The sequence below is a fragment of the Canis aureus genome, chromosome 38 (assembly GCF_053574225.1).
Source record: "Canis aureus isolate CA01 chromosome 38, VMU_Caureus_v.1.0, whole genome shotgun sequence".
Lineage (NCBI taxonomy): Eukaryota > Metazoa > Chordata > Mammalia > Carnivora > Canidae > Canis > Canis aureus.
The window spans coordinates 20,306,295-20,328,933 of record NC_135648.1 but is presented as its reverse complement, the minus strand read 5'-3'; the positions used below and the strand labels follow the sequence as shown (position 1 = coordinate 20,328,933).

General features: G+C 35.4%; 1 long non-coding RNA gene across 6 annotated transcripts in view; it reads left to right on the top strand.

Moving 5' to 3' along the window:
- The window catches only part of LOC144307023 (uncharacterized), a 64,914-nt gene that overhangs the window by 8,263 nt on the left and 34,012 nt on the right, over nt 1-22,639 (top strand). For 5 of the 6 annotated variants that reach the window (XR_013373984.1, XR_013373985.1, XR_013373986.1 and 2 more), the window contains one exon: nt 17,308-17,363. The exons of the other annotated variant lie outside the window; for it this stretch is intronic. This is a non-coding gene — a long non-coding RNA (uncharacterized LOC144307023). The remainder of the gene's footprint in view (nt 1-17,307; nt 17,364-22,639) is intronic. 6 annotated transcript variants of the gene reach the window in all.

Genomic DNA, 22,639 nt, shown 5'->3' with positions numbered 1-22,639 from the left:
TGGCAGTAATTAAAACGTTCTGCCACCGCCTAGCTGCTGCTGCTGCTGGAACCGCCATAGCCACCTTGGTTTTGTGGTTTGGCAAAGTATTGGCCTCCACCACCATAGGGGCCAGAGCTTCTGCCTCCAAAATCTCCTTCTTTCATGGGTCCAAAATTTGAGGATTGATTGTTGTAATTGCCAAAATCGTTATAGCTTCCGCCACCTCCAAAGTTGCTTCCGTCATTACCAAATCCGTTATAGCCATCCCCACTGCCACCGTATCCACCACCACCTCGACTGCCACCGAAGCCACCTCCACCACTGGAGTTCCCTCCACACCAAAGTTGTCCTTCCCACCAACACCAACCCCACGACCACCACCAAAGTTTCCAGAACCGCTTCGGCCTCTTTGGCTGGACAAAGCACTAGCCATCTCCTGCTTCCGTAGGGCTTTCCTTACTTCACAGTTGAGGCCATTCACAGGATGGCATTTTTGAATGACAATCTTGTCTACAGAGTCGTGGGCGTCAAAGGTCACAAAAGCAAAACCTCTCTCTTCGCCACTGCCTCGGTCAGTCATGATCTCAGTCACTTCAATTTTCCCATACTGTTCAAAATAATCTCTTAGATGATGCTCTTCAATGCCACCAACAAAAATCTTTTTCACAGTTAAGTGGGCACCAGGTCTTTGAGAATCTTCTCAGGAGACAGTCCTCTTTGGTTCCATGACTCTTCCGCCACCTCGTGCGGCCCAGCGTTCGAGGCCGCGTCCACCTCCGCCACGGTGGCTACACGAACCCAAAGCCTCTGGAGAACTTGGTGTTGGGGTCTCTCATTACCACACAGTCCGGAAGCGTCCCCCATTGCTCAAAATGGCTCCTCAGACTCTCATCGGTTCTTTGGAAGCTCAAACCTCCCATGAAGAGCTTCCTCAGCTGCTGGGGCTCTTTGGGAGACTCTGACTCAGACATGATGGTGTGGGGAGGGGAGACCTTAACGATGCTTCCTCGGTGGCGTCCAGGGGCAGAAAGGAGTAATCTAATGAACATATCTTTAAAAGATTGTTTAAACATTTCTTCATAATTCCTTTATTTTAGATTTATTCTATCTGGATTTTACTTGGTATGTGGTACGAGAGACTTTTGTCTCAAATAATAAATTTCCCAATATATTTCTTACTTTTCCCATCCCTTTGTAATGGATTACATAAATGAAATAACCATGATGATCTATATGTCTACGTGTCTGTCTGTGTTTGTACTATAGCTGTATCTATCTATCTATCTATCTATCTATCTATCTATCTATCTATCATCTATTTTAAAGATTTTATTTATTCATGAGAGACACAGAGAGAGAGAGAGAGAAGCAGAGACACAGGCAGAGGGAGAAGCAGGCTCCCTCGGGTTGCCCGATGCAGGACTCAATCCCAGGACCCTGGGATCATGACCTGAGCCAAAGGCAGACGCTTAACTGCCCAGCCACCTAGGCATCCCGTTAGTCTATATTTTTATCTACACCTGAATAAAATAATCTGCCTAAGGGTTATTCTATCCCATTGAATATCTTCCTAGGCTATATAAACTTACCGTATCACCCACTTTTTCTTTTTTTAAATATTGGTTCTCCCATATATATTTATTGTTTTTCTCGACTTTCCCTATCATCTCAAGGTGGAGACTATACTTACCTTTTGAAATTTTGCTTTTGTCAGTTAGAGTTTTATCCCATAAATGTGCTTAACACACAGTTATAATTTTTTAAAAATTATTTATTTATTATTTATTATTTATTTAATTCATGATAGACACACACACACACACACACACACAGAGACAGAGACATAGGAGGAGGGAGAAGCAGGCTCCATGCAGGGAGCCCAGTGTGGGACTCGATCCCAGGACCCCAGGACCAGCACCTTGGGCCAAAGGCAGGCACCAAACTGCCAAGCCACCCAGGGATGCCCACAGTTATAATTTTTAAAAAGATTTTATTTATTCGTGAGGGACATAGAGACATAGCCAGAGGGAGAAGCAGGATCCCTGTGGGGAGCCCGATGTGGGACTGGATCCCAGGAGCCTGGGATCATGACCTGAGCCAAAGGCAGATTCTCACTGAGCCACCCAGGTGCCCCATACACGGCTATAATTGAAATAACAGGGGCAGCCCGGGTGGCTCAGAGATTTTGCGCCGCCTTCAGCCCTCAGCGGAAGGTGTGATCCTGGAGCCTCCGGATCAAGTCCCACGGCGGACTCCCTGCATGGAGCCTACTTCTCCCTCTGCCTGTGTCTCTGCCTCTCTTTCTCTCTCTGTCTCTCATGAACAAATAAATAAAATCTTAAAAAAAGATAATTGAAACAACAAATAATGGTTGGGTGTTTCTATTTCTAACTTTTAATCTTACTGGTATTTCATAAATGTGTGTGTGCAAAAATAATTGGAATTCTGTGTGGTTTAGATATACAGATGGTTTGTCCAAAAAGTGGACGATATGTTAACATAAAATGCAAATTATGACTTTTCTAAATAATTGATTTTTATTAAGGCAATAGGATTTTGTTTCATGTCTAAGAAAAAGATATCTTATTTTCCCTAATAAGAATAATAATAATTCAATCTATCATCAAAACTGGGACACTTTTAAGAGTGAAAAGAGGCATTAGTAGTAATTTCACTTGTCAACAGGACTAAACTGAGCCTGTTCTGGAAAAACTAGAGGATAATAGGTGACTTCACTGCCATATTCTAACATTTAATGTCTGCCATTGTACTATTTTTCTCAACCTTGTGGATAGTTAACCAATAGTGGTTAATTAGACAAAAATCCAGTCTCTGTAGCCATATATGATCAAAGCCAATGTTTTGTGACAAGTTGCTCAATGCAGCAATCTAAGGTGCTATTTTTTATGGACAAATATGTTAAATAAAATTGTACAAATGCATAAGCAGACATTATACAGAAGGAAAGCTTAAAAATAACAATATTTTTGCATAGATATATACTCAGAGTCATCTGTAGATTGGGGTGTCAAGTTTATTTTCTCATTTTTAAAAAAGATTTTATTTATTTTTGCAGGAAAGAGAGGGAGAGAGAGAGCATGCATGAGTGGGGGTGGAGAGCAGGCAGAGGGAGAAGCAGAATTCCTTGCTCAGCAAGGAGCTTGATACAGAACTTGATCCCAGAACCCTGGGATCATGACCTAAGCTGAAGGTAGACACGTAACTGACTGAACCACCCCAGCACCCTCATTCTCCCATTTCATATACATGTAACTCATTTGTGGTACATCAGAACTAATCACATTTTAAAGTTACTCAGAATTTGGATCACAAAAAATTAGATTGTAAACCAAACCTTAAAAACTGCTTTTACAAATAAAAGTGTAAATGAAAAAGATTTTAGCTACTGTCTTAGTGAAGTGGAGTGATACAAGCTTAGTCTCAAAAAAGGAGTATTTTTTTCAATATTGTTATGATGAAGTTCTTTGTTACTCTTAATCTGTTTACATAACCTGTGGGAACAGGCATTTATAATTTAACTGGAGTCAGCTTTTTTTTCAGTGTATTTATATAAAACATATCTTTTTCAGCTGGTTCAACTGCATCCCCAAAACACAAAAATATAAGATATTTGTTAAATAATAACTCAATGTCATTAAAGTCTAAGAGACTGGCTGGATATTTTCAAATGCTGAATCATTTGAGCTGAATTGACCTTCTTTCATAGATAATAATTTCTTAGGTGTACAACATTCAGAAATATAAGACACATACTTTGAAATATTGAGCTTCAAACTAGGAACTTTTAATGTTTTCCCTGAAATATAATTTAATGTGAAAAAAAGTTTTAAAATTAAAATGAAAATTCTTAAAAATCATTAACAGTCATGCTTTTCTCCAGTCCCTCTGTTCTCAAAAAGACACTCCAATTATTTGTAGCTCTGTGATTGATGAAACAAAACAGTGGAAAAGTAGGGTGAAAACTTTATATATTCTCCAAAGAAAGTCATTATTCAACCGTGAGGAATATTAAATCTTGATAAAGAGATCAATTACAAATAGCTCTGTATGTTCACTCAGAATTGTATGTTCCCAGTAATGAACTGCGTATCACTATTAGAAAGGCTGGATATAAATCATTGAGATTTGCCACAATGAAATACGAAGAACAGATTATTATTGTTATTATTCGCCTTAGGTGTGCAATATAATGATTTTGATTTGTTTCAAGACACATAGAGAACATAAATCATGAGTTTAAAGGAAGTTACTTTTTGTTCATTTTTATTTTTACTTTTAAACTTTGAGGCTTTTCTAGAAGCTACAGACAACACAGGCCAATACAATGGTATTCTACTCTTTGACCAATATATCTATATGTCTATCAAAGTTCATTTGCATTAGAATAAAAGCACCCACCCTTCACAAGCAATAATCTAATATTTTTTCTAATTATCCCATTTTATTCAATTAGATGAGGATAAAACACTGCTTAAAAATATATGCTTGCTGACAACATTTCTGAAGGTTAGTTTTTCCCACCAAAGTAACTGAGTTGCCTCCCATTGACCTTCACTAATCTACATAGAGGCAATTCCCTGCAGAATTCTTAAGGCACACATTTTTGGGTTCATGCAGTAATGTCAAATCTCTTGGGGACGTCATGATTGGAGCCTTAATGAATACCGTTTTCCTTCAAAAATCAACGTAGTTTTTCATTTTTTTTTGTTTTTGTTTTTGACTTCAAAGCAAAATCTAAAATATCTTTTTATAGGAACGTTTAGAATATTTTTTAGAAGCAGCAGGATTGCATGCTACAATAGTTTGGTGTGAAAAAGCAACTTAGAAAATAAACTTAGGATTGTGACTTTTTTTTTTCCAATGATATAGATTGAGGAACTGATGGGTAGTGAGTAGATATCTATGCAGATTGTTCATAATACTTTTGGTTGGATGTACTGCGTAAAGTCAAGCACTGCCCTGTTTAAATATATTTATAATATGGTTACACATTTATTTTTAAGCCTACTGGATTTGGATTTAGCCATGCATAAATATTGGAAAATGTAAGCCATAGTTTATTCAGATTGTTTATTAGAAAGGAAAGTAATTTGAGAAAGGAAAAGGGATGAAAATATAACCTGTTTTGTCAATGATTCACAAATCTTTAATCTTCTTAAATATTTAAAGTAGCCTATTGTGAGAATGTGTCCTGATGATTTTTCTTATATATATATGCTTAAGTTTTGTTAAACCAGATATATTGATTATATCAACTTATAAAACCTACCCTCCTTTCAATTAGTGCATAATAATGACTCAAAGTATGCTTCTTATTGAACAGTGGTCTTGATTCTTGAAACAGGTTTTTTTTTTAAGACTTTATTTATTTATTCATGAGAGACACACAGAGAGACAGAGAGAGGGAGAGGGAGAGAGAGAGAGGCAGAGACACAGGCAGAGGGAGAAGCAGGCTCCATGCAGGGACCCCGACGTGGGACTCGATCCCGAGGCTCCAGGATCACGCCCTGGGCCAAAGGCGGCTCTAAACCGCTGAGGCACCCAGGCTGCCCGAAACAGGTTTTTAATAACCTGTTTATTATCTTAAATGCAGTAAAAAGAAGCAAAGTAAATATTTGATTATCACCCATTATAATTTCATTTTAAATATATCACTCATTATAACCATCCTCAAATTTTTCTCTTTTGAAAATTAAAGTAATAAAAGAACTTTCTGTACATGTTTGTTATCTGATAGACTATACAGCTGGTGGGAAGGTTCACTGAATTACTCTATGTATGTTGGAACTGTTTCCTAAGAAAAGTCCTTAAACCTTATCTGTTCTTCAAACTAATTTGGTCTCACCTAAAGATCTTGCATTTCTTTCTTTTTTTTTTTTTTTTCTTTTTCCATACTCTCCTTTGGTCCAGCTATCTAGGTACCAAGCTTTTTTTTTTTTTTAAACTTCCCAGAACTTGGAAATCATTCCCAAATTCATAGCAGAGCTATAATTTTGTATTCATTTTCCTTCTGATATGTTAGAGACTGTTTTTATTGGTCTCTAAGAAAGTATTCATTGAGTGAACTTTTGAATATTAACATGAGAACTCTTTGTAAGAGATATTTTTACTTCTCATACCAAAATTTTAAGAATTACAAAACAAATTAAATTAATACAAGGTGATGAAAATGAATTAGATGCATCAATGAAATTCTACAAAAGAATTGTAGAATTGAATACCACAATTTTTCCCAAGGGGAAGGAAGCTTCTCAGTGCTCTCAACTGAAGTGTTCTTAATATATTCTCTTTAAGCAACATGACATGTTCAGGATTTTTCTCACAGTTTCCTTTATGGCTTTTGATTTAACTTGATAAACTAATCCATGTTAATTTGATCTCCATCACATAACACTCAGCCAGAGGCCATGGTTTTTCTTAACACATGGGGTGAAATTTGTATGGTTTTTAGGTTTGATTAGCAGAAGAAATAACCATTTTGGGCAAAATACTTCAAGTGTGATCTTTGTTGACTTTCAAATCACATTACCTAATTGTATTCTCTGTTTTTTCGTTAGGGCCATCTATCCAGCAACTGTTTTTAAAGCTATAACTATACATAACTCACTCCAAATTGAATGTGATTGATGTCAATCTGATAATGTCCCAACTGAATTCCAATTTTTATAAAAGGCCTAAATATTATTTAAATAAATAAAACTTATCTCCTAAATAGTGTTGTAAAAAATCATATTTTTAAAAGCAGGATAATTTAAATTCCATTAAAGAGATATCATTCATTTAGAAAGCATCTATTTCCTATCAAGTGAATTGCAACTTCTGCCTCTTTAGACAGCATGTCATTTCTTATAGATTTCAATATTATTACATTTTTTATGTGCCTGAGATACGGAAATGAAACTAATGTGGATGACAAGATTCTGTCTTCTTTTGGTGAAAAACAACAACATCCAAATATAAATTAGGCACACATCCTATATAAAGCATAGTTATATGAAAAAAAATCATATGCCAGGAACAGGTCTGTGAGTAAATATGTTATTAGAAGATTCAGATTGTAAAGTCTGTAGACTTTACATAGACTCTCTCTCTCTCTCTCTCACACACACACACGCACACACACACACAAAACACAAGAAATAAATTTGTTCTACATGGGCCAATCTGGATTTAAATTGTAGTTGCCTTTTAAAATATGAGGGAAGTAGAATTTTGGATTGGCAGAAATATTTAGCTATGTATTGTACTAATCCTTATTGACGAAATCCATTTATATGCAGCCTTAAAGAAACATTGAATGCAAATCTCATTTTTAATCTTCTAAAAGAGCTCAAGGATAATTGTACTGAAAAAAATACTTATTCTGAAGCATGACTCATTACTTGATTTTATTTTCTTCATTGTCTTGGATACAAATTATATGTTGATTTTATATTCTTTCTCTTGTCATATATTTCACATGCTTATTTTGCAGATGATGCTTTAAGAAAAATGAGCTTTAAAGTACTTGCATATGATTTGTGTTTAAAAATATCACTGATATTAAAGCATGTCTCTTAAAGCCAAATTGCCGTGTGCAAGATGATTCTTTTAAAATATGAAGTTTTCTAAAATAAATAAATAAATAAATAAATAAAATATGAAGTTTTCTTTGTGTTTTATGTATTTACCTAGATTTCTAATTGTGTATATAATTTTTCAATTGTATTTTTTTAGCAGAACTGCAGTGGACAATCATAATTATTATTTATATTTTTTAGGGCCACTTGAGGATTTTTTTTTCAGAATTCTGAAATATTAAAAATGCAATCTACCAAATGACTTACTAAAAATATGGCATTATTGCATGTTTTCCCTAAATATGAGATTCCACAACAATTATGGTTCCTTGAGTTGGTAGATCAGCAAAGATCTTGCAAAGAGTATGACATGGTTATTGGTCATATGTCATTTATCTGTGTTTGTCAAACAATTTCAAAGCATTTTAACAAAAAGAACAATTATTTAAAAATCAGATCAAATCAGTTCATTATTTCCCCTACCTACAGAGTTGAGATCCATTTTATTATCTTTTAGTAGAATAACAATCATTTAGCTGCTGATAATGACATAATGCGGACTACACAGTTCATGTTTGAGATAATGTCTAGGCTCAATGGGAAAGAGAACAGTGAGTCTAGGAGGGGAAGTGTAAGCTGGTAACTGTGAGAAGAAAGTCACCAAGATATTGCTGGTCACCAATATATTGTGTATTCTCAGGTTGTGCATTCTTAGAACTTTTCCAGTCCTGGATATTAAGGCAACCTAATATAGTTTTATTTCTTAACCCCTCTTTTGTCTAGTTGCTTCTCAAAATGTGGTCCACAGATAATATTTATCAGAATCATCAGGGACTTTTTTTTTTTTGTCCCAAATGATGTTCTTTGAAGGCTACTCCAAAAGTACTGAACTATAGCTCTGAAGAAAGGGGACAGGACTCTGAATTCTGAATGAACACTTCTTGGGATACCTATGCATAATGAAAATTTTAAAACAACTCCAATAAGTTGATCCAGATACCTCCTATTAATAGATAGAGACTAATTGTAGATCTAGTCTGTGGAAATATAAAGTTCTTTGACAATCTTTGACCAAGGTAAGAAAATTCTTACATTATTCCTATGACCAGGTCCACATATTATATTCAATTCTGTCCAGTAGGTCCTTGATTTACCCCTCAGTGACCAGGTTCCTGGCTTATTATTTTCATTCTTTCTGGGAAGTGGTGGCAATCTTATGAATGTAGTTCAATATGATTCTTTTTTCCTATCTAATTCCTTATTATATAACATTCCTTATCTGCTGACTCTGAACGCTTGTATATTCAATATTTCAAGATTCTCCATCATTGTATTTCACATGTCTGGTAGAATGCATAGTTGTAAATCCTTACTGAATCTCCATTTTATTGACCACATATTGCATGGTGGGCAATATATTAACACTTACTCTTGTATTCTGGGGATATTGTGCTCCATATCTTTAAATGGTCATTTAATGACTGCAGCTCTTCCCATATGAATATTTTACCCTGTGGGATGCAGATTTTTTTAAATATTCAACCTTCTTTTCTATCCCAATCAAACAAATCCTCTGGCACACAAACACAGTACTTGAAGCCAAAAGAGACCCTGCCTAGACATACAGCATTATCTTATCGGTAGAATGATCCTTTAATACTTCTATTAGATTCATTGCTTCCAGATACAGATATATACCTAGTATATACATTTGCTTTCTCATTAACTCCTTCTTGGATTAGTGTACTGCTTCCTGTACGTATACTACGTCCAGCTGTGCATATCTAGTTTACCTGCCTTTGCACAGGTTGATCCCTATCCCTGGAATGTCTCCTTTTAATAGCACACTCATACTTGTGGATTAGTACTTTTTAAAAAGAAAGGCAGTTTAAAAAAAAACCTTGAGAAACAGAATTAATTATGACTATATAAAAGGGCTGAGACAAAAACCAATGTGCCAACATAATTTCCTTAATTTGAATTTAATTCTGATGTTAGTTATTTATGTAACTTTGTTCTATGAAACTTTGGGCAGCTGAGGACAGGCATTGTTTTTCACCTGTGTTTATATTTGGAAGTTCCTCACTCAATGACTAAATTCCTGAAGGAATGCATTTGAGCATTAGTAAGACTTTTATTAGTAACTAGTTTAAAAATAATTAGTTTTAAGGACAAATGTATCAAATCAATCAGATTTATTAGCATTTTCTCTGAATCACTGATATTCTTTTATCCTCAAATCCTAGGTTGTATCAATGACCTGATAATTATGCTTTGCAAAATGAATATTCTGAATAATCATACTTAAAATAATTTGGTTCAAATAGACATTTCCACCTAGGTCATAACATCTTTCCATTTTTCTAATCTTCACTGTTGCCTAATCGTTTGGATATCACACTATTGTAGACTCTCCAAGTACTTTTTTTTTCTAGTTGGTTATTTTAATTTTTTAGATTTAATTGCAACTAAAGGCTTTTCATATTTTAAAACTTTTTTTTTTTAGTTTTTATACCAAGGTTCTTAAATTTCTTAGTTCTGGGGTTCTGTGATCTATAACTTTTTTTTGAGAGAATCTTCTCTAATCATTAAATTCTAAATATGTAAGTTAAAACACTCCTTTTTGAACAGTGATACATGTTTCACTTCTTCCTAAAATAATATTCAAAACCTGTTAACATGATGTTAATTTCCAATGTGAATAATTACATTATCCTTTAAAAAAAAGCAAAACATGAATTCCCTTTAATCGGATCTGATTAGTCTTAGATAAATTTCTAGAGAACAAAAGGAAAAAAAAATAAGGATCAAATAAGCAAACCAATACACTTGTAATCAAATGTAAAAGTTAGTTTTCAACAACCCTGGAAAGTACTATCAAAGAAATATGGATATTAACTAAAATGGTTTTAAAAGTGGCATGTGTCTGTCCGCAGTATTAGTACATCAAAGACTTTATGTCAGTGGGCATTTTCTTTCCCTAGCATGTTCCCTGTGTTACTCATGTATCACTTGACAGTCACTGAAGTTCTGCATCCCATGTTGGTTCCTGTTCTCCAGAAGGTCATTGGTACTGTTGTCACTCTCCTTCATTTTTTAAAAAAGACTTTATTTATTAATGAGTGACACAGAGAGAGAGAGGCAGAGACACAGGCAGAGGGAGAAGCAGGCTCCATCCAGGGAGCCCGAGGTGGGACTCATCCCAGGACCCTGGGACCACGACCTGAGCCAAAGGCAGACGCTCAACTGCCGAGCCATCCAGGTGCCCCCACCTTCCTTCACTTTAGAGCACTGTCCTTAGTGTAGCTCTTCCTGAACATCTTTTGTAGGATACAGCTTTACAGTTTCCTAACATAGTGCAAACCATTTTCTAAATATCAAAAGTGACTCACTTTCAGTATTTCAGCGTCTTTTTATAAAGAAATGAGGAGTTCTTCTTGATTTGCCTTGTTAATAGATCAGGGAATATTTTAACTAAGTGATCTGCTAAGGAAATTTGCCTCTCTACCTGTTATCCAGATGATCTGGAAAATGCTCAGAAAGCTTTCCTTTATATCCATTCAATATGAATTTCTGACTATTTAGGAAATTACCTGACAGGTTCAGCATAGTCTTTAAGATCCAACCTTGTGGGCAGCCCCGGTGGTTCAGCGGTTTAGCGCCACCTTCAGCCGGGGGTGGGATCCTGGTGACCCGGGATCGAGTCCCATGTCAGGCCCCCCGCATGGAGCCTGCTTCTCCCTCTGCCTGTGTCTCTGCCTCTCTCTCTCTCTCTCTCTCTCTCTCTCTGTGTCTCTCATGAGTAAATAAATAAAATCTTAAAAAAAAAAAAATTCCAACCTTGTAGAAACTCAGTCTCTGGCATTTCTGCCTTTGCCCAGGGTATAGCTTTTTGTGGAGACTCATTGAGAACTTATGTAAAATGAAAGCTATCAGCCTGCCTGATAACCAGGATATAGTAGCATATATCTATAAATTATTGCCCATTCTATGGCCTTATTAATGAAGTTTGAGCCTTTAGTTGGCACAGAACAGAAACTGAAAATAAAAACGCAAGATGATTTGACAACATGTCACCTTGAACTAAAAGCTGCACTTTGCTTTGGTATGATTTAGGATATCAGCATCTCTAACTTATTGCAATAGACTTTAAAATGTTTTCCTTCAATTATTCATTTAAGAAAAGATTACTGAATGCCAATTATATGCTAGATATTGTTCTATGCATTGGGAATGCATTAGTGAAAAAAAGAGATAAAATCATTTAGTCATGAAGCTTACATAACTAGAGGGAGCAGAAAGATGATATAAAATAAACATAACAATTAGGTAAATTATATAACATTTTAGAGATTGAAATTAGATTAAAATAATAAAAAAGAACAGGGTACAACTCTTCCATTATGTTGGCTGGGAAAGTCAGAATAGACCCCATGAGAAGGTAAAATTGATCTAAGACTTGAAGAGGGCAAGAGTTTATTATTATGATGTCTGAGTGAAAATAGTCCAATCAGACAAAACAGCTGGTGCAGAGGCCTAAAACCTTGTATATTAAGGGATACAGAATGATTGGAGCAGAGTAAGCAAGGAGGAGAATAGTATGAGTTGGGGAAAAAAGAGATATAAGAATTAAAGACTTTTTTTTTTTTCAGAAGGTTTAGCATGGTGCTAATGATACCCAAGGTATTTAAGTGATATCCATTATTATGAGCAAGAACCCTGGATGATAGAGAGTATACCAGTTGTCTATGGCTGTTGCAAAAAATTACTACAAAATTGGTGGCTTAAAACAACAGAAATTTGTTTTCTCACTTTCTGCTGGCCACAATCAGTCCCTGGGCTGGAATCAAGGTGCCAGCCTTTTTTAGTTTCTGTGGCTGCTGCCACTCCTTGGCTTGTGGTCACATCTCTCTGATCCTCAAAGCCAGCACCTGCCCAACTCCCATGTTAGTTTTCACATGGCCTTCTCCTTTGTGTGTGTCGAATCTCCCTCTGCCTCTCTCTGTACTTATCCAGATGATCCAAAATAATCTTCCCATCGCAAATTCATTGACTTAATCACATCTGGAAGATCCTTTTGCCGCATAAGGTAACAGTGACAAGTTCCATACATTAGGGCCTGCTCTCTGTAGGGGCCATTATTTAGCCTACCACAAGGAGTTATAGAATTAGATTATCACTGCAATTTTAGAAAGAAGAAAATTAACCTAAATTTCACCTATGAAATGTATTGAGACTATTGAAACTAACCGGAAGTCTTACTCGCCTTAAGGTAGATACTATCAGCTTACAAACTTTCTAGTAATTTTCGGTTTAGTTGATCACATGGTATTGTGGCCTTATAGAAAGGGTTAAACAATGTTCTAATAAAAGCCTGATTCCTGGAGCAAGAAATTTAGCTCTATAGGATCCCGAATTATCATTATTTCTAATCAGCTTCCCAGTCATTTCTCCTTTACCTATTAAAAAAAAAAAAAAAGCATGTGAAGTACAAGTTGATATTGGGAACCTTTTCAGTAGCTATAGCTGGTAGTTATGAATTTAACCTATCTTATTCTTGTAAATGCTTACAATTTAATCTTTATCCAAGCATACCACCAAAGAGTTTAAGATTTTACTTGATTTTGTTGGCCTTGGGCTTAAAAGACTGACATCCTGGTGCTTACACCCTATATACTACATAATGGGCCCTGCATTTGGAGGCATATATTGTTTCATTGAATTATCTTTAAGCAAAAATTATTCTAAAATAAATGCAGTGTTATACAGATGCATGTGTTATGAAAAACGATACTTCTCTGAAGTACTCCTGAAATGAATGAACAAAGGAATAAACTTAGAATGTACTGCTAATTCTATTTTTATATTAGATTTTCACAGGATTCTTCTCTTGTCAAGAGAGCCTAGGAATGTTCCAGGAAAAGCTTTATTATTCAGTGAGAGAGTCCAGAATTTAGCGTTACTACCAGAACAGATTAGCATATTGTATTCTGGTAAGACCTTTAGTCTTATGTCTTGACATGCACCTGTGAATATATACAGGATATATAGGGTATAGGATGCTCATCACCCTGCGATCCTGAGGCCATCAATGGCCTTAGAAGGTGTCCTGGAGATTAAGCTCCCTGGCTCTGGAGCCATTATTTTCCTGTACTCTGAAACTCTTCATTGTGAGCACAGGCCTGCCCTTCTCTGCTTTCCAGAAACTTCACAAGGTAGCTAGTGGGCCAAAGAAAGAATTTTTTCTCTGCACTTTTAAGTTTTAAATGTAGTATATCATACTATTTAAATGCAGTATATCATACTATTTTTCAATTACTGTGTTATTTGATTGTCCACAAAATCTTTAACTGTTAATTCCCCTATAAAATCATATCTAAATCAAAAGGTGGTGGCAGCTAACTCTAATCCTCTTTACTATACCTATTATGAAATAGACTCCAGTTTCTTCTTTGTTCATAATTTACATTGATGCATGCATTTCTTCAATCATTTAAGCAGGGTTTGGTGGGAGTAGTAGAGGTCTAATTGTACATTTCTACAATCTCAGCAATTCTTATTGAGTCGTGTGTGTGACAAGAATATAGGCATATTTCTTTTGCATCATGCAGTTTCTAGCACAAAGGGACACTTAAAAGAATTGCTTCCTGATAACAGTGATTTTGCAAAGTAGCAGTCATTTGATTTAAGCACATGTAAATTCCACTTCAGTTAGCAGAACTAGAGATTTAAATGTAATCATTTTAAATGAATACAAATTCTTGGAAAATTCAAATTATCAAATGAATGACTAGAACTATCACATTGGAAAATTATGTGATATAACATTGATGTTTATGGCAGCTTTCATAATATAATTACAAAGTCAGTAGATGGCACTATTTGTTTTATTAATAACCACTGACCACTCCCTTTACTCATAAAAGGTATCAATGATAGTTTATGTTTAACAAAATTCCAAAATTGCTTATATCTATCTTACCAAATATATCGTTTTGATTTCTTATTATGATGGCTTTTTTGCCTTAATTTTATAGAACAATTTTAAATAAGGGCATGAACATTTTTTTCCCCAATGTTACCACTTTTAACTTGAAGTTTCAACCAGATATGAAGAAAAGGTTGTTATAAAGAGATGTCTTTTATTAAAAGGATTATTTTTTTTACTACTTATAAGAAATTGTAAACTGAGAATCTGAGATAGATCATCTAACATGTTCTGATCTTATAGAATTCATTTCAAGCTCCAAATCTGAACATTCGCACTAATTAATTTCCATATTGATTAAACAACAAAACAAAATACAACCCAAAATTTGTGCAAGTAAAATGATGGTGCATTTCATAGAAGACGTATATGTGGAGGAATCGGAACAAATTGCTTTTATGAAGAAGTAGAGAAGTGCGAGGAACCAGAGGATGGTGCCTTTCATAAAAGACAACTGTATGGAGGAACCAGAACAAATTGCTTTTATAAAGAGTAGACGAGTGTGAGAAACCAAAGACCCATCCTATCATAAGCAAATGTGGTATTTTATATGAATGTAACAGTAAGTGATATAATTATACGTTAATTCTATGCATCAAAAAAAATTATATGTGTCAAGTTGGTTAGGCTTTGGTCCTCGTTGTTTGGTCAGACACAAATCTAGTTGTTGCTGTGAAGGTATTTTGTAGATGTGATTAACATTTACAATCTGTTGACTCTAAGAAGATCTCCCTTAGTAATAGGGATGGGCCTAGTCTAATCACTTGAAGGCATTTAGAGAAAAAAACTGAGGTTTCCCATAGAGAGAGGAATTTTGTCTTAGTCTGTAATAGAGAAATCCTGCCTGAGTTCCCAGCTACCAGCCTGCCATATAGATTTCATACTTGCCTGGCCCCACATTGTGTGAGCAATTCCTTAAAATCAATCTCTTTCTTTCCCTTTTTAATTGTGTTTGTACTGTTTGTTTCTCTGAAGAACCCTGATATATAATATAAATAGAAATTTATATTAATTCAATTATAAAACTTAAGAAGTCACTGTGTTTATGAAATAAGAGCTGGTAATAATGAAATGGGTAAGACTACCTGCTGGCCAAAAAAAAAATTGCTGAATTTAAAACAATAATGAAGGGGCTGCCTGGGTGGCTCAGTTGGTTGAGCAGCCAACTCTTGATTTTGGCTCAAGTTGTGATCTCAGGGTGGTGAGTTTGAGCCTTCTGTGACAAGCTCTACACTCAGCAGGAAATCTTCTTAAGATTCTCTCTCTCCCTCCCCCTCTTCCCTTCCCTCACTTCCCTGTCTCAAATGAATAAACAAACAAACAAATCTTAAAAAAAATAAAACAATAATAAAGGGAAAAAACACTGAGTTATTGATAGAACTAAAATATCAAATCAGGTGGAAGAACAGACTTTAAAGTTGCCCACAAAAGTCGTTAGAAATGAAAATGGAAGTTTCAAAGTTATTAGAGAAGATGAAACATGGGGGATAGATCTAGGAGCTCCAATGTATACGTGATAAGATCGCCAAAAGAAAATGACTCCTTGACTATCAAGAAAAAATTATTCAGGAAACAAGTCCCAAAGATGGCCTATAGTCCACGAGAAGCAAAATGTTATTTACCGGCAGGGGAACAGACAGCAGGCAATCTCAGACATCTCAACAACACTAAGTGCCTAATGATAATATGCAATAAGAAAAATTGAGAAACATTAATGGGGACAGGAGAATGAGACAAGAATTATATATCCAACAAAATATTATCCATGTTCAAGAACAAAGTAAAGATAGTCTTACTTATGCAAGGTACAGGACGGGCACCTGACTCTTCTTTGTTGCACCTGCTATTTTTGGTACTGTTGTAATCTGCTGTGTTCCCCAGATGAACCATTTCTCATCTGCTTCTTGAAGTTGTATTTATTGCTTCCTCTGTCTGGAACACTCTTCTTTCTTGTTCAACTTTGTAGAGCCTTGCTATTTTCAGATCTCACATAAAAAAGAAACAAAAACAAACCAAGACAAATTATGCTTCTTTTAAAAAAAAAAAACAAACAAAAAACAACTTAGACTTCTCTTTTTCACTGCTCCCTGTTGGTTAAGGAGACATATATCCTATATTAGTGAGGATTAGGTTTGACTGCACAATTAAAACCAAATCCATGTGGACTTTTCCAACGTGGTGGCAAATGTGATCACTCAATTTTAAAGCTCATTTTACCTTAGTTCTCCCACAGCAAAATACAACTGTCCAGTAAAATTTCTGATTAATTATCTTGACTTCAACCACCCACCTTAAAACTAAGACCATGGCTAAGAGAATAAGGACATCCTGATTGGTCCAACCAGGAGCATGTGTCCATTCAATAGTATTGGTTGGGGAGGAGGAGCCACAATCCAGCCCTATGACACTGATTTTCCCTCGGAGGAATTCTGTTGCTAGAAAAATGAAGACATCATTTTCAAACCTTCTTCTATCCATTAATATATACATTTTCCTAGAAAAACAATTATATACTGTTGTGGTTTATAACAGGCATCACAACATACCTGTTTTTGTAATTTTTCTTTCTCCTAAGTATCTCCTGGAGTTATTATCATATAAACAATATAACTCTCATTCTTTTTAAATCCTTATGACATGCCATAGTATAGACATATCATAATTCAAACCCTTTTAATGGATATGTAGGTTGTTTTGAAATTTTTAGTATTACAAATAGCACAATAAACATCCTTCCATATGCTTCCTTGTGCATAGGTGTGACTGCTTCTTTACACATTTACATCACATGCTTTGTGCTGAAGTATGTTAAGGTAAGTTACCTGTAGGATGCTTATAAATATCCAATAAATAGGAATGAGTTCACAGAACATCTGTCATTTTTATTTTAATGGATCCTACCAAACTGTAGTCTAAAATGATTATATTTGTTTGTACTTCCATGAGCACCACAGGAATACCTATTTCTCCACATCCTTGCCATTTACTTGTTATATATACATACTAGATAGCCTTTTGGTCGGTCATTTGTCTTAATTTGGGTGGGATGCCTTGCACAGAAATCCATAATTGTAGTATTTTTAAACTTGCAAATCTTTTATTTTACATTTTTGCATTCTGCTTCTTACTAAGAAAGCTTTTTCTATCTAAAAGTCACCAACACTTTTTCTATATATTTTTCCTAATAATTCCATAATTAAAAAAAGTTTGGGCTGTTGGTCCACTTAAACATATTCTTGTGAATGGTGAGAAATATGAATCTGAATAATTTTTAGATAGCCAACTTGCCATTATAATATTATAACGATCACTTAGTATTACTGAACAACAGTCATGCCATTGACTTTTCAGTTTAATTCCACCTTATTGGCTTTGTTTTTGCCCAATTAATAGAGATATGAATTGACAGATTCAGAATTCTAGCACTTGCAGAATGACTGTAGACTATTCACCCTTCTAATACAATTTCTTCCTCCCACATATTTAAAGTACCATCTCTGTCATTTACTAATTCACCATAAATCCATACATTTGTGTACAGAATTTCTTGTTTCAGCAATCTATGTGCCTGTTCTATTATGTTTAAAACTTCTAATCTGATTATTTTATCCACTCTGCTTACAATTTAAAAAATCCCTCTGTATCTCAAAATCACGTATATGCCTTTTAACATCCCTACCCGCTCCTGCTTTTTGAATCTAAGATATGACTACAGACTGTTTTCCCCTGTTATTTTCTATCTTCTAGTCATAAAAACCTTCTGGTGGGTATCTGAACAGGACAAGTACATTTATTGCATAGAATACTCATTTCTCCATGTCTTCAGAAGCTTCTTATGCTTCATCTTTTATGCCTCATTTACTGGCCAAGCACCTATTTCTTTTGAAATATTAATTCAAACATTGGCACTTCTGGCCTTTCCTTCCTCTCCATCCCAATCAAGTAGAAAGATATTATTCTTTCCTCCTTTATGTATCCACCACCTTCTCCTGAGTACTGTATATCTTCATTTACATATTTCTCTCCCCAACATAATGAGTATCTTGAGGGCAGGACCATATCTCATTAAGTATGTAGTATGGACTGAATAAATATTTGTTCAGTAGGTTAATAGAAAAGATTGTCAAATTATACAAGCAATCACCAGAGCATCTGATTTATAAAATGATGCAACAAATTTTCAAACAAGACAAAATATCCTTTCAAAACAGCATCAAGAAGTGAGTGAACTTAACTGTACTCAATTAGCTCATAACAAAGCAAATGGGTGACTGGAATGATAATTCACACTACAACATGTTTAATGAACTAGTAAAAGATAAATTCAGTCAAAGGAAGCCAGACAACTCATCTTGGAAGAATTAGAACAGAGGGGCTCTATTATCATCTGGCATTCACTTGATGTTGTTTTATGTTCAGAAATGTAAATGGATAGGGACTCCAGGGATATTCCAGATTGTTCAAGTTTGGTGAAAAATAGGGAAAATGGGGCCTTTTTTTCCTCTTTGTAAAGAGTTAAATATTAGATCTTAAAACCCTGTCTCTAGAGCAAAGAGCAAAGACAAAACAGCTTATTATTATGAATAGTAATCATAGCAGTTGCCAACTTTGATATTATCGTGTACTAGGTACTAGGAGCTATTTGATTTGTCATCAGTTAACTCTATAGGTGGTGATAGTATTCTCAGTTTATATGTGAGAAAAGTAGAAAATGGCTCCTCTCCTCTCTATGAGAGTCATTAAGTGAAACTCAGAGCACGTGACCAGTACGAGTGGAGGCTGATGCTTATATTCAGGCGTTTTCATTGCAAGCCCACAGATCAGTAACTATGAAGTCTTGCACTCCAAAAATAAAAGTATATTGTGTAAAATCTATGCCAACAAAAAGAGAAATGTACAAAATTGCATTGTTAATTCATTACATGAATGATCAAAATTCATGATTTTTAGAATATGTCTAGAATAAAGAAATAGAACTTGAATATAGATTATAGAATACAAGTGGTTAATTGCTTAAGAAGAGGTAGAAAAACAGTATAGCAAGACTAGAAATAAAATAAAAAGGCTGTCAGTTTTGTGTTTAAAAATTCTCTCAGTAGATATAGTTTTAACAGAAATTTCTTTAAATATTCAAGGTTTGAACATTCAAGGTACAATTAATTTACTTGTAGTTGAAAATCTATCAGAACAAATAAGACAAGTGAGAACTTCTAATTGATTTTCATAAAGTCGGCAAATGTGACAGTGATAGAGCATAACAAAAAAAAATAACAAATAACATTTCATATGGAAAGGGAAATAGCATATGCTTTAAGAAATATTCTTTAAAAAAAAACTCAAAACTTAATCTAGTTTGCCTGTTCTCCTTTATTCCTTAAAGGCTTACCTTTTGCTCATTGTACTTCTTTTCAACATTACTCCTCACATAATTGGAGGATCTCAATGTCTCTGTTAAATTGTCTGCTGGGAATTAAGATAGCCCCTTCTGTTATTTTATCACAAGCCTGGTTGCTACATATCTGCCAGTGAAATGCAAGGTTGGAGGGGGAGAGAAGCAGGAGCCATTATTACTCCATTGGCAACAGTGATAGGATGCCTGGCTTTTAGAAAATGGCAGACATAAAGATTTGCTTTTAGAAGTGAATTATCTGCTTCAGGGCTGTGAGGTTTTTGGTGAAAATTTCCTGTGATTCTAGCATTTCTGGACTTCTGAAATGATGTAGCTCATCCAACGGTTTTGCATGCCCCTAATTCTTTGTATTAAATCACATCTAGCCTAAAATAGCCAGAATGATTGATTTTTTTTGTTGTTGTTGTTACACTCTTGACTGTTATGTGTCCCTGAAGCGGTCCTTGCTAAAACATTTTAAAACATGATCTGACTTATTCAAATTTGAAGGTAATAATGATCTTGCTATCAGCCAGGGATGAATATTGATAATCCATTACATGTTATGGAAAAATAGCTCATTAAATGATTGGATAGGGGCACCAGGATGGCTCAGTTGGTTGAGCACCTGCCTTCAGCTCAGGTCATGATCTCAGGGTCCTGGGATCGAGCCCCATATCGGGCTCCCTGTCCAGCAGGGAGTCTGGATCTCTTTCTCGCTGCTCATGTTCTGTCTCTCTCTCTCTCTGTCTCAAATAAATAAATAAAAGATTAAAAAAAATTTTTTTGGATATGTTTACCTCGAATAAAGTGTCTATTAAAGGCAAGGGTTGGGATCCCTGGGTGGCGCAGCGGTTTAGCGCCTGCCTTTGGCCCAGGGCGTGATCCTGGAGATCCGGGATCAAATCCCACGTCGGGCTCCTGATGCATGGAGCCTGCTTCTCCCTCTTCCTGTGTCTCTGCCTCTCTCTCTCTCTCTCTCTGTGTGACTATCATAAATAAACAAAAATTTAAAAAAGTAAAGGCAAGGGTTTTGGAGAGCAATAGCTTCTGCAATATAATTTTATTGTGGAAATGACTATAAGAACTTGTGGGGGGGCTGAAATTTCTCATTACATGAGAGAACTAATGGGAAAGGAATAACATTCTGGAATTTTATCCTTTATAATAAACTGGTAAATGTAAGCAAAGAGTGTTCCTGAATTCTGTGCTCTATTCTAGCAAATTATCAAACTGGAAGAAGGCATCAGGGGAACCCCAACTTATAAACTGTCACTCAGAAGTGCAAGAGTTCCAAGAGTTCTCAGTGGTGTCTGACATGGGAGACAGTCTTTGGAGATGGAGCCTTATTCTGAGACCCTTTTATGTAGGGTCTGCATTAATTCTGGGTAGCTGGCATCAGAATTAAATAGAATTGTTGGATACCCAGTTGGTGTCTGGAGAACTGGAGAACTGGTTGATGTGAGGAAAAAAAACAACAACACCCATTTGTTGTCAGGAGTGTTATGAGTAAAAACAGACTGAATGCCATCCTATGAGATGTGTTACAATCCTCTGACCTAGCACTGTTCCTCCTGACCTAGAGGATGTTCCTTCTCCCATAATTATGGATCTAGAAACCAACAAGTAGAAAAGTAGCAGCTCCCTCATCCTTATATTAACATGTCACAAAATTTTGTGTCCCAGTTTTGCAATATTGGTTTCTACTAGTTTATCATTCTTGGGTGATGAGAGAAAGACAATTCCCTCTGGAGACATAATGGTTCCATCTGAGGAAAAGTTTTCATACAGGTGTTTTATGTTTCTCATTCTTATGAACAAATAGACCAAAAAGAGGAATACTGAACAAGGTGAGATGAGTAGCCAGGTTGTCCCTTATACAATATGGGTAGGCAGAGTTTTGAACCCAGAATATTATTTCATAGCGATTGTTCATTATTAATCAGAGCCTATAGCAACCCAACACATACAGGACCAGTAAAGGATATTCGAAGTTTCATGAATGTGTGATGTGGTTTAAAAACATGATCAGTTGTGGTGCTGAAGGCAAAAGAGAGATCAAATGAACAGTGGAAGAATAAAGTTATCAGTTCAACAGTATGCTGGTGACCAGCTGCAGAAACAAAACTGTAGTAGCTATGTGTATTTATCTTTCTTAATCATTTGTAAATAACAAATCGACTTGTACAAACAAATGCCTATTTATTTTCCTCTCCTTCTATAACTGTTTCATATAAAAGATGTTGTTTGTGAACAATCATACAATTAAGTCTTAGATTATACTATACTAAAAAATTAGTTGTATCTGAAGGATAATCACAACTCAGATGGATAAAGTTACAAATGGGAATTTTCCCCTTCCTTTTGTTCTATGTGAAGGGCTTCATTTTAGCAAACATAGTTGTATTACACTATGTGGGAAGCATAATGCTGCAGTTTGGGTTTAGTTGAGTATTATAAAGTGTAGTATTCTGGATATTTATTAGGAAATACTTTTTGGATCAACATCTATGGAAGAGAAAGAGAAGAAACAAGGTGAGTCAGAGGGAAAAGTTGAGTTGCGATGGTCAAAGGTCAGCTCCCAGTATGAGCTCTGGAATGGGCTATTAGAATCATCAGATTGGCTCAGGGTCACCTGGACTTTCTCCCTCCATGATAATCCCCTGGGTATCCATTGCCCCTCAATGGACAAAATATTGA